Source organism: Pinus tabuliformis, chromosome 2_1 (genome assembly GCF_031772625.1).
Source record: "Pinus tabuliformis cultivar Carrire ecotype Pingquan chromosome 2_1, CPIR1, whole genome shotgun sequence".
In the NCBI taxonomy this organism is placed as follows: domain Eukaryota; kingdom Viridiplantae; phylum Streptophyta; class Pinopsida; order Pinales; family Pinaceae; genus Pinus; species Pinus tabuliformis.
Window position 1 is genome coordinate 409457965 of NC_142299.1, and position 15945 is coordinate 409473909.

At 36.9% G+C, this 15945-nt stretch overlaps 1 non-coding gene across 1 annotated transcript; it reads left to right on the forward strand.

Moving 5' to 3' along the window:
• Window positions 1-13262: 13262 nt before the first annotated feature.
• On the forward strand, window positions 13263-13416 carry LOC149200642 (5.8S ribosomal RNA). The gene has a single exon (XR_016254037.1). It is a non-coding gene; the product is annotated as a 5.8S ribosomal RNA (ribosomal RNA).
• The last annotated feature ends 2529 nt before the right edge of the window (window positions 13417-15945 follow it).

Here is a 15945-nt window from a genome sequence, read left to right on the forward strand (position 1 = left end):
TGAAAGAAGGTTTTATTATAATTTTTCTTGTTTTCGCACGAATAATTTAGAATAAGCTTAGAGAGGGTTTGTTATGATTTCCCTGGTTTTCGCGTGAATAATTTAGAATATATTGAGAGAGGGTTATTATATTTCTTCTCTGTTTTCACTCAAATGATTTAGAATAAACTGAGAGAGGGTTATTACTATGGGGTTCCATCCCATCTTATGGCCCGGGTGGAATCCTTCAGCGACTCTTGTCAAGTCTGTTTGACAAAAGATTTTGACTAATCTATCACAGGGTTGCTATGGATTTATTTCCGGTTTGGTACCATTTTACTGTCTAAGGTGTTTTTTTCACACATGTTAGTTTTTTAAGTAATACTCCTTAGGTACTAGAGTACACCCACCCTAGTTATACTAAATTCTTAGTTCTTAAGAAACTTTGAATACACAGATTAACTCAAACAAAAAATCCACCTCATTTATAATAATACAATCACCAACACTACTCACCTAAACATCAACAGCATGTTAAATTTAATCTACCATTCCAGATTAGTCCAAACCCTGCTTTAAATAACTGCAGTCATTTCCAGCTTCGCATAGCAAGACTCCTATGATCTCATGTGTTACTTCTGTATGGTAATGCTACTAAACTTATTGCAACAGTACCAACTAATTACCTGATTAAGAGCTACAACTCAAGATGTTTAATTATATTTATAAACTCAGAACGATTTGAAAAACAAATGAACGTATTTTGTCCAGCATTCCAGAAGAGTTCCACATACCTGAGTCTTTCTAAGAAAAACAAATAAGACTCCAAGATAAAGTTCACCTTCAATATCTGCTGCTTTCACCACCCAACCACGAGATTCGTCCTTCGGGACCCCATCTCCCCCTATGCACACTCGCCAGACCATTGTCTTCTGCAAGTATTGCCGCACACAGTGCTCATGCTATCTGGTCATCACCAGACTTAGCATTTCCTTTCCCTTACCGTCTAACCTATCAGCATGGTTTTTCCTCCCCTCACTTCTTTTTCTTGGAGCATTTTCCAGTTAGGGAGGGTAGTTAGGGTTTCTTTCCGGCAACTGCCTTTCCAACTTCTTTCCATCAAAAGTTACAAAATCCACCAATCATCCAAATCATTTTTTATTTAACAAAATTACTAATATTATTTAATTCAACAAATAACAACAATAAATGTTAAGTTTGTTTTTACTGTGGTAAAATAAAAATAATTACAGTTTTCCAGGAGCATTAAATATCCCCCCTGACATCAAACATTGTCCCGATGTTTTCCGGGCGCAAACCGCCCCAGATAAGATTCTTTTATAAGCTTCTCATCCTCGCAGGTGGTCTCTTCTAGCCCAAAGTGCCGCCACTGCACTTTAACCTGGGAAATGGCTCGTTTTTGTAGCATTACTTCTCTCCGATCAAGTATAGTTAGTGGCTCGACCAGGAATTCTCCTTCCAACTCGACCTGAAACACACACAACATTCAAGTCATTTTCTTATCTAACAACTTGTTTTCTCTAGCTCACCTAATATACTTTCTTACCTGTATATCATTCCAATTGACAATATGCTTAGGATCATAAACGTATTTTTTAAAACCGACACATGGAATACATTATGGACCCGAATATGGGTTGGCAAGGCGAGCTGATAAGCTACTGGCCCAACTCTTGCTAAGATTTGGAAAGGTCCACAAAACTGGGGTGCCAGCTTGGTACATCCACTCCATTGTAACGTACTCCTTTTTGCTCAAATCCTCATGTATACATGATCACCCACTTGGAATTCTCTAAAATTTCTTTTCTGGTCAGCAAAACTCTTTTGTCTGTCTTGGGCTGCCTTTAAATTCATTCATCCCTTCTTGACCATTTCCTCCATCTCCTTTAACATTTTGGGTCCTAGCATCAACATGTCTTCGGGTCCTCCCCAATTGGAGGATGTACAACATTTTCGTCCATATAGCACTTCAAACGGGCTCATCTGCAGAGAAGTATGATAGTCGTTGTTGTATGAAAATTCGACCAGGTGCAGATAGTCTTACCATTTAGTTGGCTGCTATATCACATAAGATCTTAGCATATCTTCTACAACCTGATTTACCTGTTTCGTTTGTCTGTCTGTTTGAGGGCGATAGGTAGTGCTAAAGTTTAATTGAGTCCCTAACCCCTCAAACAGAGTTCTCGAAAAGGCCAATGTAAATTTTACATCCCGGTCGGAAATTATAGTTTTAGGTAGCCCATGCAGTCAAAATGTTTTGCATGAAAATGTGAGCAATATGAACAGCTTTGTAAGTGGACTATACTGGTATAAAGTGGCATATTTACTTAGTTTTTCTACCACTACCATGATAGAATCATTGTTCCTTTTGGATTTGGGTAAACCTATTATAAAATCCATCGAAATGGTTTCCCACTTCCACTCCGGAATTGGTAGTGGATGTAATAACCCTGTGGGGTGCTGATGCTCTATTTCGATTTGTTGACACTCCAAGAAACACGTTAAATATTCTGCTACATCTCTTTTCATGCCTGGCCAATAGTACTCCTTCCGGAGTGCGGTAATCAATTTTTGGTACCTCGGGTGCCCTGCATAGGCACTTTTATGGAATTCATCCAGAATCAGGTTTTTAATGTTACTTTGGTCAGGTACAAATAATCTCTTTTTATAACACAACATGCCAGCAGCCTCCACTGCATATCCTCGTTGGTATTCATCGCTGGTTGAGTTCTGAACTTGCTGTCCTATCTACTGATAATTCTGATCTTGTTCTGCTACTTTTTTATTCATCTCAGCGAAAGTAGTCTGCCCCTCACTGGAGGAAATTTCGTAGAGGCAATGAACCTTCCGACTCAGAGCATCTGCCACCCACTTCTCTTTTCCTTTCAGAGGTTTAATCTCGAAATCAAATCCACTTAAGAAATCTACCCACCGAGCCTGCCTAGAATTTAAGGTAAGCTGGTTGAAGTAACTAGTCAAGCTGTGTTGGTCTGTCAACAGCAGAAACTTTTTTCCCATCAGATAATGGCACCACCTTTTTAAAGCGTGGATTACCGCTGGCAACTCCAAATCGTAAGCAGAATATTTCTGCTCATACTCATTTAGTTTCCTATATTCATAGGAAATTACCTTACCCTCCTGCATTAATACTCCCCCCACTCCTTCCTTACTTGTACTTGTACACACCACATAATCCTTACTCGGATCTGCTATGCTTAATATTGGTGCCGGGGTGAGCATATGCTTGAGCTGCTAAAAAATTCTTTGGCATTCGGTGGTCCATTTAAAGGTTTTTCCCTTCTTCTGTAGGGAGGTGATAGGATAAGCCACTCTCGAAAATCCTTCCACAAACCATCTATAGTAGCCAGCTAACCCCATGAAGGATCTTATATCTGATACGTCCTTCAGTATGGACCATTCCATTATAGTCCTTATCTTCTCGGGATCCACCGTGATTCCTTCTTTGGTAATAATATGCTCTAAGTATTGAATTTGTTCCTTGAAGAAATCACACTTGCTGTACTTTGTGTACAGCTGATGTTTTCGGAGAGTTTGCAGGACCAGCTTGAGGTGTTCCTTATGTTCCTCAACAGTCAGGGAATATATCAGTATATCATCAATAAAAATTAACACAAATTTGTCTAAGTACTGATGAAATACATTGTTCATTAAACACATAAAAGTTGCGGGGGTGTTGGTCAACCCAAAGGGTAATACCATGAACTCGTAATGTCCATAACAAGTCCTAAAGGCAGTTTTGGCTATATCCTCCTCTTTGATTCTGATCTGGTGGTATCCTAATCGTAAATCAATTTTTGAGAATACGGTTGCCCCTTTTACTTGGTTAAAAAGTTCATCAATCCGAGGTAAGGGGTACTTATTCTGGATTGTCAACTTATTCAGCTGACGGTAGTCCATACATATATGGAGGGTTCCATCCTTCTTTTTGACGAATAGCATAGGAGCTCCCTAGGGTGACACACTAGGGTGGTTGTATTTCTTATCCAACAGTTCCTGCAGTTGCATTTTCAATTCTGTCAGTTCTGGTATGCTCATACGATAGGGCACGTGGGACACCAATGCTGCTTCTAGCACTAACTCAATAGTGAAGTCTATGTCTCTTTTGGGTGGCAAGCCTATTATCTCTTCAAGGAACACACCTGCAAATTCTTGAACCACTGAAATGATTTCTAAGGTGGAAGACTTTTCCTTTGAGTTGGTATACCCAACCTGAATAGCATAGATCTGACATTTTTTCCTGATACACTTTGCCAATTGGGAGGTAGTTATTGGTTGAATCTGTATCAGCCTCAAAATACCTTGCATATCCTACTTTTCTCCTAACTCATTCTTGTAGCATATAGTTTTTGTTTTACAGTTTATAATAGACCAACATTTTTCCAGCCAATCCATGCCTATCAGCACGTCATACGATCCAAGAGGAAGTGCATTTAAGTCTGCCAACACAGGCTGACCAGCTATTTCCAAAGGATAGTTATTGACCTTGACCAACACACGTCTCTTTACCCCGGTTGCCAGCTGTAAAATTTGATGGTTTGTAATTTACATTGTTCCACAATTTTAGGACTAACGTAGCTTAGTGTAGCTCCAGGATCAATTAAAACAAACATAGTATGATCAAGAATTTTACCTTCAAATTTTACCATAGTCGGTTGATATTCTGCCTGATGATCTTCGAGAGTGGCATTAACTTTTGGTATACTTCGGGCCACGTTGGCTTCATGGATCTGAGAAACCTGTTCGGTGCCCTTTCGATGAGGACAATTTTTAACATAGTGTGGGCCTCCACATACCCAACATTTTACCAGAGGCCTCGCTATCCCTTCATTAACTAATTTTGGGTTCAGAGAGTGGCTTAAATATGTGCTGATTCCTTTGCAAATTTCTGTTGTTTTGTCCTTTGGAAAATCCTTTGCCCACACCACCACGATTTCCTTTATTACCCACAGAAATCTTACTACTTTTCTTATCAACCCATCTTTTACCCATAATTTCTCCCTTCTGCTTACTTTGCTGATAACATATTTTGGCCTTTCATATGACCTCATCCATCGTCTTTGGGTTGTCGAACTCAATTCTTTCTCTCATAGCCAAGGGTAAACTGCTGACAAACCGCTGTACCTTGGCCTTTTCCTCTCATATGTAAGGTACATAACGGAGTAGAGAGGTAAATCGGGTGATGAACTCGTCCATGGTTTGCTGCCCAAGATGCAGGTTGTGAAATTGTTTTGCTTTCTTGTCATAAAATCGTTCAGTCAAGTATCCTTCCTTAAAATATTTTTGGAATTTTTACCCAGGTTATATTTTGCTCATTTACCCCTCGTACAATCTTGACTTCCTACCACCATAAAGTAGCTTTCCCTTGTAGTTGGAAGATAGCCAACCGAGCTTTTAAGTTGTGATCATATTCATATAATTGAAAATATTTATTCATGTTAATAAGCCAGGCTTTGGTGGCCTCCTCCAACTCTCCATCGAATAGTGGCGGTTTAATTTTTCGGAACTCGCCCTGCAATTCCACTCGCCATCTCTTTGATGTTGGATGCTCCAAGGCATTATTGAACTTTTCCTCCTGATTCTCCTCCCCTCCAATGGTTCCTTCATGTTTTATATGGTAATCCTATTCTTCTGACCTTTGCTCCTGTTCAGGGCTGGGAAAACGCTGGTGCTAAATCTGCCTGTCGGACAGGCTTTTCATAATTTTTTCCTGTTCCAATGTTAATCTTGCATTTTCCTCCTGTAGGCGAGCCATCTCATTATTTAACTCTTGAACCATTTCTAGTATTGTGAGATTTGTGTTGCGAGCCTCCTCCCCTAACTGCACCCATATTTCAGGATTATGCTCAGGAAATGTTGCAGGTCCAGAACCAGCCACATTCCTAGGTGGTACACTGTCTGTTCTCCGCATAGTCTACTATTGTATGAATTCCCTGAGCTTCAACAAGTTAGTGATTAACAATCAAATCAGAAACAATAAGGATCACAATATATATATATATATATATATATATATTATTTTTTTTCTTAGATAAGTTGCCAGAGGTCTCAGTTTTGAAACCCTGCTCTGATACCACATGTCATAACTCTACCTACTCATAAAGGCTAATTACACTTCAAAGACCATATTTATAAAAACATTTCTTTAAAAAAACCTTGATGATGTTTAAGTTATATATACACTACATTTATGTGACATGTAATATAGGTGACATGGTAATATTTTGGTGTTTTATCATTCTCTTTGGTCTCGCTATCCATGTTGATGTGATTAGTACTTGATCTCATTATGAGGTTGCACTATAAGGTACCCCTTTTCCTATTATCTGTCAGTTGCATTAAGTCTGGGGTTCAGTCTTTATGTTATACATTAATTCTTACCATAAATATTTACATCTGGATCATTCGACTGGTTGATTTGCGTGTTCACTGGCTTGGCCATGGCTATGTGGCACGAGAAGGCTGTCTCTCCACAGTTGTGCACCTTGGGATTCTCTCCACGTCAATGGCGGATGGCTTGGGCCTTTGATCCAATGGTTGAGCTTACTCCTGCGGAATTTCACATTCCCTAGATTGGAAACAAGGGACTCATTTGACAACTCTTCTCTTTGGCGCTGGCTGCTCTCCAACTCCTTCAGCTGGTCGATTCAGTGTGTTGGTGATACCCTATCTCAGGTGGGTTGTCTTAGGGAACAGGGTTGTGGATTTGCTTTACCTGTGTGGATGATTCTTCGCTTTGCCTTATATGTAAGTTGCTTTGTATTGAATTCTCTTTAGTTTGCCTTGTTTACTCGCATTCTGTCAACAGAATTGTTGATCCTTTGATTTCTTTCTTGCCCTTTGTCTACAGGGTCAGTGGATACGGTCCTGGGAACCTCCGGGTATCAACAGGAGGTACCTAGGGTTTTTGCTATTCGACACCACCACGCAAGACTCTTGGGTAAGCTTCCAGAGTCATGGGTGCTAGTCTTTGAACTCATGGATGTACTCGGGCTCCACTGCATACTCTGCTTCTGGTTTTCGATTAAGTTTTTTACAGGCTATTGCCTAGTTCAAGTGTTTTTTCTCGCTTCTCGATATTTCCAACCTCTTTTGGTCAAGGGTTTCTTGTGGAGTCTATAGCTCAGACTGCACTGGCATAGTCCTACTTATTTCCTCAAATTTTTACTAGGGAATTCTTAGCTCTCTGAAGTTATTAAAGTTGTAATGTTATTTATCAAGGTCGAGGCATTTTATTCTAAACGCTGCTTTATTTTCTGTTAAATTTTGTAAGAGGTCGTGGCCATGTGTTCTGTATGGATATACGGTCTTATTTGCCATTACAGTCCTTCTGAATTACAAGTTAATATGTTGTTACAGCCTTAGGGTTTGTGTGTATCATCACTTTTGTTACCTAGAATATTTACAGTGTATGACAATTTGATTTGGATTTCAGCAAGCGAATGCTTTTCTACTTCTTGTTTTTATGAATATGATTCTTCATTGGTCATTGAGATGTTAATACTTCTTTTAAATAATACTTGCAATGAACCCAAGAATTATTCTAAAAGTAAAGATACTATGGTTAAGAAGCTATGTTTGTCTACGTGAATTTCTCTATTTTTAACATCATTGAATGCTTCTTTTCCATTTGAGTACCGAATTTAGAAATAGGACTGGAAAAGGGTTTTTATAATCTTCTCTGTTTCGCATGAATAATTTAGAATAAGTTGAAAGAAGGTTTTATTATAATTTCCCTTATTTTCGCATGAATAATTTAGAATAAGCTGACAAAGGGTTTATTATAATTTCCCCTATTTTTGCATGAATAATTTAGAATATACTAAGAGAGGGTTATTATATTTCTTCTCTGTTTTCGCTCGAAAGATTTAGAATAAACTAAGGGAGGGTTATTACTGTGGGGTTCCATCCCCTCTTATGGCTCGGGTGGAATCCTTCAGTAACTCTTGTCAAGTTTGTTTGACATCTTTTATTTTGGCATAGCCCAGTTTTCACTTGACAAAAGATCTTGACTAATCTATCACAGGGTTACTACGGATTTATTTCCAGTTTGGTACCATTTTACTGTCTAAGGTGTTTGTTTCATACATTTTAGTTTTTAAAGTAATACTCCTTAGGTACTAGAGCACACCCACCCTAGTTATATGAACTTCTTAGTCCTTAAGAAACTTTGAATACACAGATTAACTCAAACAGAAACTCCACCTCATTTATAGTAATACATTTGCCAGCACTACTAAGCTAAACATCAAAAGCACGTTAAATTTAATCTACCATTCCAAATCAGTCAAAAACCTACTTCAAATAACGAGAGTCATTGCCAGCTTCGCACAACAAGACTCCTACGATCTCATGTGTTACTTCTGTATGGTAATACTACTAAACCTATTGCAACAGTACCAACTAATTACCTAATTAAGAGCTACATCTCAACATGTTTAATTATATTTATAAACTCATAATGATTTCAGAAACAAATGAAAGTATTTTGTCCAGTAGACGGGTTCTAGAAGAGTTCCACATACCTGAGTCTTTCCAAGAAAAACAAATAAGACTCCAAGATAAAGTTCACCTTCAATATCCGCTGCTTTCACCACCCAACCATGAGATTCATCCTTCGGGACCCCATCTCCCCCCAAGCACACTTGCCAGACCACTATCTTCTGCAAGTATTGCCGCACACAGTGCTCATGCTATCTGGTCATCATCAGACTTAGCATTTCTTTTCCCTTACTGTCTGACCTATCAACACGGTTTTTCCTCCCCTCACTCCTTTTTCTTGGAGCATTTTCCAGTTAGGGAGGGTAGTTAGGGTTTCTTTCTGGCAACTGCCTTTCCAAATTCTTTCCATCAGAAGTTACAAAATCCACCAATCATCCAAATCATTTCTGATTTAACAAAATTACTAATATTATTTAATTCAACAAATAACAACAATAAATATTCAGTTTGTTTTTACTGTGGTAAAATAAAAATAATTACAGTTTTCCAGGAGCATTATAGTTGAGATCAAAGATTTTCAATCCCATGGATTCTTCAATAAATAATGAAGTTTTCATATTGCATTCAAAGTACTTAACACCATAGTTGAATGTTCATGCTGAAATTTTGCCGAGAATGAGGATTACATTTCTACCCAGACAAGATTGGCACACCATGTGTCTGAATTGACCATCTTGTTCTATTTATTCATTTCCCTCTGTTATGTATACATACTTTGCATATTTGGATTTAAATTATTGTATATTATGTCCACTAAATTTGTGTCATGGTGATATGTTGCAGGTTAGTCCCCAACTTCCTTAGAGGGCTTTGTTGCGATGTTCGCCTTTTGTCAAGCATTATGACATTTCCATATAAACTTCATGGTATTTATCCTTAGCTAATTTTAAAATTTAGTCTAAATTCAAAACAATAGGTCGATATCCTCCCATAAGGGTTTTCTTTATAGACACATTTATAGTACTAATGTTTCTTCCATTGTAACAAGGAAGAGGATTGAAGATTTACATGTATCCTCTTTAAGGTGAGACTCTAGTTACCACAAAATTTTCCATAATATTCTTACAAGAGATTTTAAGTAATTTTAATGCCATTGTATGAAATTAGGTCATCATGATGTTATTGGTATGTTATGATGGTAATGGGTTGGTTGAGATAAACAAGGAGATCCAGATCATCAAAGCTCTACTAGTATAACAATCCTTATCCCTCTGAGAGGGTTCTCCTTTGCTTTGTCCTTTACTGTCAACCTAGGTAGATGAGTTCATTAGTTTTCCAACTAGTTTAAGGAAGTTGTGACCATTAGTCATCTTTTGTTTGTTGGCATGAGGTTTAGAGAGACTCAAACTACAGTATTGCTGCCCCTTGTGAGAGGATTATGTTTCTTCATTCCCGTGATTCAAATTGGAGGGTGTTAGATGAAGGGGAAGAGGAAGAAATGTGTACAAATCACTTTGGATAAATATCATAAGTTCATTGTGAATGAGAAAGAAATTAAGTTCAACAATTTGTCCTTCTCCTCTTTTTGTGTCTTGCTCCTACTCCCAAAGATGCCTTACCAACAATTTATGGATAGCCTAGTGGCTATTTCCAATGTTTCTTCTCTCCTAGGCATTCATGACACTAAAACAATGGTGAAAATTCTTTAGCATATCTTTATAAAATTATTCTTCTCCTTGACTATGTCAGCGAGGGATAGGTTGGTATTGATGAACTTTGTCTCCACGTATGTCTGCTTCCCTTTCCCTCACTAGTATGAGTAGATATCTGTAGGTGCTTCCATTGGCATAAAATAAGTGGAGAATTGGTACCTCTCCTGACCCCTAAGAATCATCTTCTTTTAGAGAAAAGAGTATATTAATGCTAAATGAATGAACCATAGAAGGAATTTTGGGCTCCGATGTGATGGTATAATTCATATCTCTTCTCGGGATTAATTTATTTGTCTTAATTTGAATCACAACCACTTAGCTTCATTGAATGTGTTTGAGGTGAATACAGGGAATTTCCACCACCCAACCATTCCCATTCTATTTTAATGTGAGCCTTGCATATAACAACTACCCCTCTCGTGTGTCATGTAGTCACCCAAATCTAGGGAACTTTAAATATATATTTTATTCGAATAATTTTATTTTAAATATCATTCAATAAAATTAGTAAAAAAACATTTTTTTACAAATTACAAATTTATTTATTTAAAAAAAATATATATGTAAAAAAAAATCAATAAAATACAATATGGAGTTTTTTAATATTTTTAGATTCACCCCTTAGGTTTAGGATCAATCATTTTCCCTAAAAGTGAGAGGTAAGGTTACTTAGCTGATAGTAAGTGGCCCTCCTAGTAGTTTCACCTCAACTCTCATTTATAAGGCCAAATTTTTCCTTCTCCAATAGTTTGAACAACAACATGTGGCTCAATGGAAGTTTTTGTTGTTTATAATCATTTTTCCCTTTCTTAATTCATCTACCATAAACTATGTTTGGACAACTTTTCTTGATCCATGTAGGTTTGAAACCTATAAAATTAATCACTAAAAACAAATTCTTAATAGAATAAAAAAAGATACAATGACACACACACAAATTGATACAAATATTTTTCTTAGAAACCCAAAACTAGGGAAATCAAGAATCCTTTTATCATTATATTTTATGCATAGTCTATTACAATACAATATACATCCTATGGCATATGAACTGTTAAACTTTAATTTCTTGACCAAAACTACAAAACCATGTGAAAAACCATCAAGCACTACAAAATCGTGGGCTAAAAAATGCCAAAAAATGGATGTATAAAACCACACAAAAAAATCCCGATTGTTTATGGTCCATAATGTCATGTAAAGAATATGGCACATACCCAACAACGCAAACCCATGTTTTGTGACTTTCATTTTTTGGCATATGTTTTCTTATAAAATCTGGTTTCATAAGAAATATAATAATTATAAATAGAAATAAGGATTCCATACTTGGTAGGAATTGTACTATTTTTATGCTATTTTTCCATGTAAATTTCACTTTTGGTTTCTAAATTTATTTGAAATTTGAATTGTGGAAAATCCTATGAGATCTCAAACACTTACGTGGCAATAAAACATTACAACAAAAATATGTATTATTATACTTTTGAAGGACCTAATCTAGGGATTCACATTCTTTTCATGCTTCGTGGTCTTTTGAGAAACATATCATTGAAGGAAGTGTCAACACTTGTGAGAATGGATAGAATATTTAAATGATATATGAGAGAATAAATTTACCTAGTGCTTAAATTGATATAAATGCATCTTCACTGAAATTGATTGTAAAAGTATCAAAGGATTTCCTAGTAAGAGGATATAATCCATTCATGGAAAAGGAAAAAGGAAAATGGGGTAAATAGAGAAAATTTTTGGTGTCCTGGGTGCAGGAGATATGGACAAGCAGCCAAAACCTGATATGATTTCTTTTAACTTGGGCTGAATTCCTCTTTCTGGCTCAACAGGTGTATCAATCATCTACTGTTAGATTGAGAGCTTATGGATTTCCCTTCTTCTGGTTGCAATCACCACTCCTTTCTTGGAAAATCACCCCCACCCTTGTTAGCGGGAACGAAGCCCACAATAAAGCTTCGTTTTCCTATTAGGATAGTAATTCCATAGGAATTATGAAATACACAATTCACAGGCTTTTTCCGTGTGATTAGCACAACGGTGCATGAATACACTATCGGTGGGATTTAGAAGGGGAATAATCAATACATAGGGATACACTATCGGCGATCACTATTGGCGATTCTCCATGGGATGGGACAATGTCACAACACTCCTTTGCCAATGGGATAAGCGGAGGTACTATCGACAGTCACTATCACTCCCAACTATTAGCGATATGGAGGTCCGACGAGATATCGCTATTGCTATCAGCAATTTGCAATGGCCGCTTTAATATATCCACCTTCCCACTAAACTTCCGATGCGACAGCCTTACGGATCCGATAGGCTATCCAATCACCCCTATATTATTTCAGGTCCGAAAGTCGCACTTCAGACTTTGGTGCTTCCAAAGGCTAGTCTCTCCTACTCCAACATAGGGATGCGATAAGGTTGTGCAATGTCGACCCGATAAGGTATCAGCCAAACTTGAACTCAACTATGCTTATAAGGAAAAAAACGATGCTTATAAGGAAAACATGGCACGTCGATACATAGGAAACACTCATCTATACTTTAATCAAAGTATTCGTTGGAAAACAAAGACTGAATAACTGTTAATAAGACTCAGAATAAAAGAACCGAAATTGATATACGCATAAATGCCAGTAAAGAGATAAACATAATTCAGAGGCACAAAAATGGTTTTCAGAGGTCATCACGTCTCTAAGATCAACTCCCCTCTGAGATGTCATGTTATTTCTTTTATAGAAATAATAAGAGATAAAGCCCACTTGTCCTTATACCTTCACAATAGCATGCTAATTCATATCTACTATTTTATTTTAGAAACCAATTTCTAAAATAGAAACGTGTTTATTATGACTAACAGTTCTGCGAGACACCCCCATCGAGAACCTTTATTATAGCTTATCCATGCAACAACATGATCTTATTCCTAGATTCTATCCCTGTCCTAAACTACAAAAGCATGGAAATTGCTGGCTAAAGGAGCACACTCCCTTGCCTGTACCTTTTCTTGGATTTTGGGAATAAGTTTGGAGATTTTTCCCTCCAAGTCACATGCTCCTGCATCAAAACTCTCTGCAACGGATATCTCGGCTCTTTTTATGATGAAGAACGTAACGAAATGCGATACATAGTGTGAATTGGAGAATCCCGTGAATCATCGAGTTTTTGAATGCAATTTGTGCCCAAGGCCTCGGTCGAGGGCATGTATCTCTGGGCGTCGAATTTTAACTAATGGTGTCATGGGTACAGGTGATATGGACAAGCGGTCGAAACCTGATATGGTTTCTTCTAACTCGGGCTGAATTCCTCTTTCTAGTTCAACAAGTGTATCAGTCATCTATTGTTAGATTGAGGGATTATGGATTTCCCTTCTTCTGGCTTCAATAAAAACTCCTTTCTCGGAAAATCAACCCCACCCTTGTTAGCGGGAACAAATCCCACAATAAAGCTTCCTTTTCCTATACAGACCGTAATTCTGCAGGAATTACGAAATACACAATCGATAGGCTTTTTACTGTGTTATTAGCACAATGGTGCATGAATACACTTATCAGCGGGTTGTGCAAGGGAAATAATCAATACACAGGGATACACTATCAGTGGTCACTATCGATGATTCTCCATGGGACGGGAAAATGTCACAACACTCCGCTGCCAATCCGATAAGCCAAGGTACTATTGGCAGTTGCTATTTCTCCCAACTATCATCGATATGGAGGTTCGACGTGATATCGCTATCGCTATCATTGATTTGCAATGGCCGCTTTAATATATTTACCTCCCCACTAAACTTCCAATGCGATAGCCTTACAGATCCGATAGGTTATCCAATCACCCCTATATTGTTTTGGGTCTGAAAGTCGCACCTCGGACTTTAGCGCTTCCAAATGCTAGTCTCTCCCACTCCAATACAGGGATGCGATAAGGTTGAGGACCCGATAAGGTATCAACCAAACTTGAATAGGATTTCAAGTCCAGAACTCGATTTCGGCTAAGTTTTTCACAGTTTTACAGTGTAAACCTGAGTTTCTGCCTGAGAAACTCAATGATGCTTATAAGGAAAACATGGCACGCCAATACATAGGAAACACTCACCCAGACTTTAGTCAAAGTATTCATTGGAAAACAAAGACTGAATCACCATTAATAAGACTCAGAATAAAATAACCAAAACTAATACACGCATAAATGGCAGTAAACAGATAAACATAATTCAGAGGCACATAAATCGTTTTCAAAGGTCATCACGTCTCTGGGATCGACTCCCCTCTGAGATGTCCTGTTCTATCTTTTATAGAAATAATAAGAGATAAAGCGCATCGTCCTTATCCCTTTACAATAGCATACCAATTCATATCTACTGTTTTATTTTAGCAACCAGTTTCTAAAATAGAAACTTGTTTATTATGACTAATAGTTCTACGAGACATCCCCTTGAGAACCTTTATTACAACTTATCCATGAAACAATGCAACAATGCTTATCCATGCAACAACATGATCTTATTCTTAGATTATATCCCTATCCTAAACTAGAAAAGCATGGAAATTTCTGGCTAAAAGACCCCACTCCCTTGCCTGTAGATTTTTTGGATTTTTGGAATAAGTTTGAAGATTTTTTCCTCCAAGTCACATGCTCTTGCATCACTTTTGTCCAAAATATGTCTCAAAATTTACATGTAGTTAACCAATACCTCCAAAAAATTATAATGGCAATTCACAATAAGTTATATCTAATATATGCTATTGGAAAATTGAAGGGAAGTGAAATTTCAAAATAACTTACGGATAATAGAGAAACGTGAAGGAGAGTTGTATTAGAAGAAAATTGTAAATGGTGAGGAGAAATATATTATCAAATGGAAATATTATGAGGAACATAGACATGTTATGTTTGGATATGAATATAAGAAGTATTTAAGAAGGGAATACTTTATGCACATGGAGGAACCATCACATCTCTATTTGGAAAGGCAGTGGAAATAAATTTGTTATCCATGATGATGAAATTGTGCACTATATTTCAATTCTTATTTAAACATCATTTGATGATAGATTATCTATATTACATGAAATACTTATCTTTTCTTAAAGTTTAAAAATTTCCTTCTTATCACTTGTCTATAACAAGTGCTTAGCTTTGGGAAAGATATCTAGCTCAAATAGAAAATGATGATATAAAACAAAAAATTTCAAATGCTAGGTTTTTGTCAATCTCATTGGATGAGGTTACATCTACTGATAATACTTCGTAAGTATAAGTAAGTATTTATATGGTTAATGACCATATTAGGCATTGACATCTACTTGGGATTCAAAAAATGAGGGATATGTCTACAACGAAAATATTTATGAACTTATTTTTAATAGTTTGAATGAAATTGGTGGTATGGATAATTTAATGATTGAAAAATGTTAGTATGTGTCAGAGTAGATGGAGCATTAGTAATGCAAGGACAAAGAAATGGCCTTTGTTTTAGACAACTATTATCTTCTCCATATGTTGGGTCTTCATCATATGGCTCATAGGATAAATCTTACATTTTAAATAGTAAGCAAGTTTCAATCATCAATTTGAAAAGTTCAAGATCTTGTATAAGAGGATTATGCATACCTTTTTTTGTAGCCCAAAATGATTTTTAAAGTTTTAAAAAAGCGTTGACGATGTTATGAATGGAAGGAAACTATTAAAATATGTTTATCAAGATGGATCTTACTTGATCGACCAACCCAAATAATTTAGTGAGTAC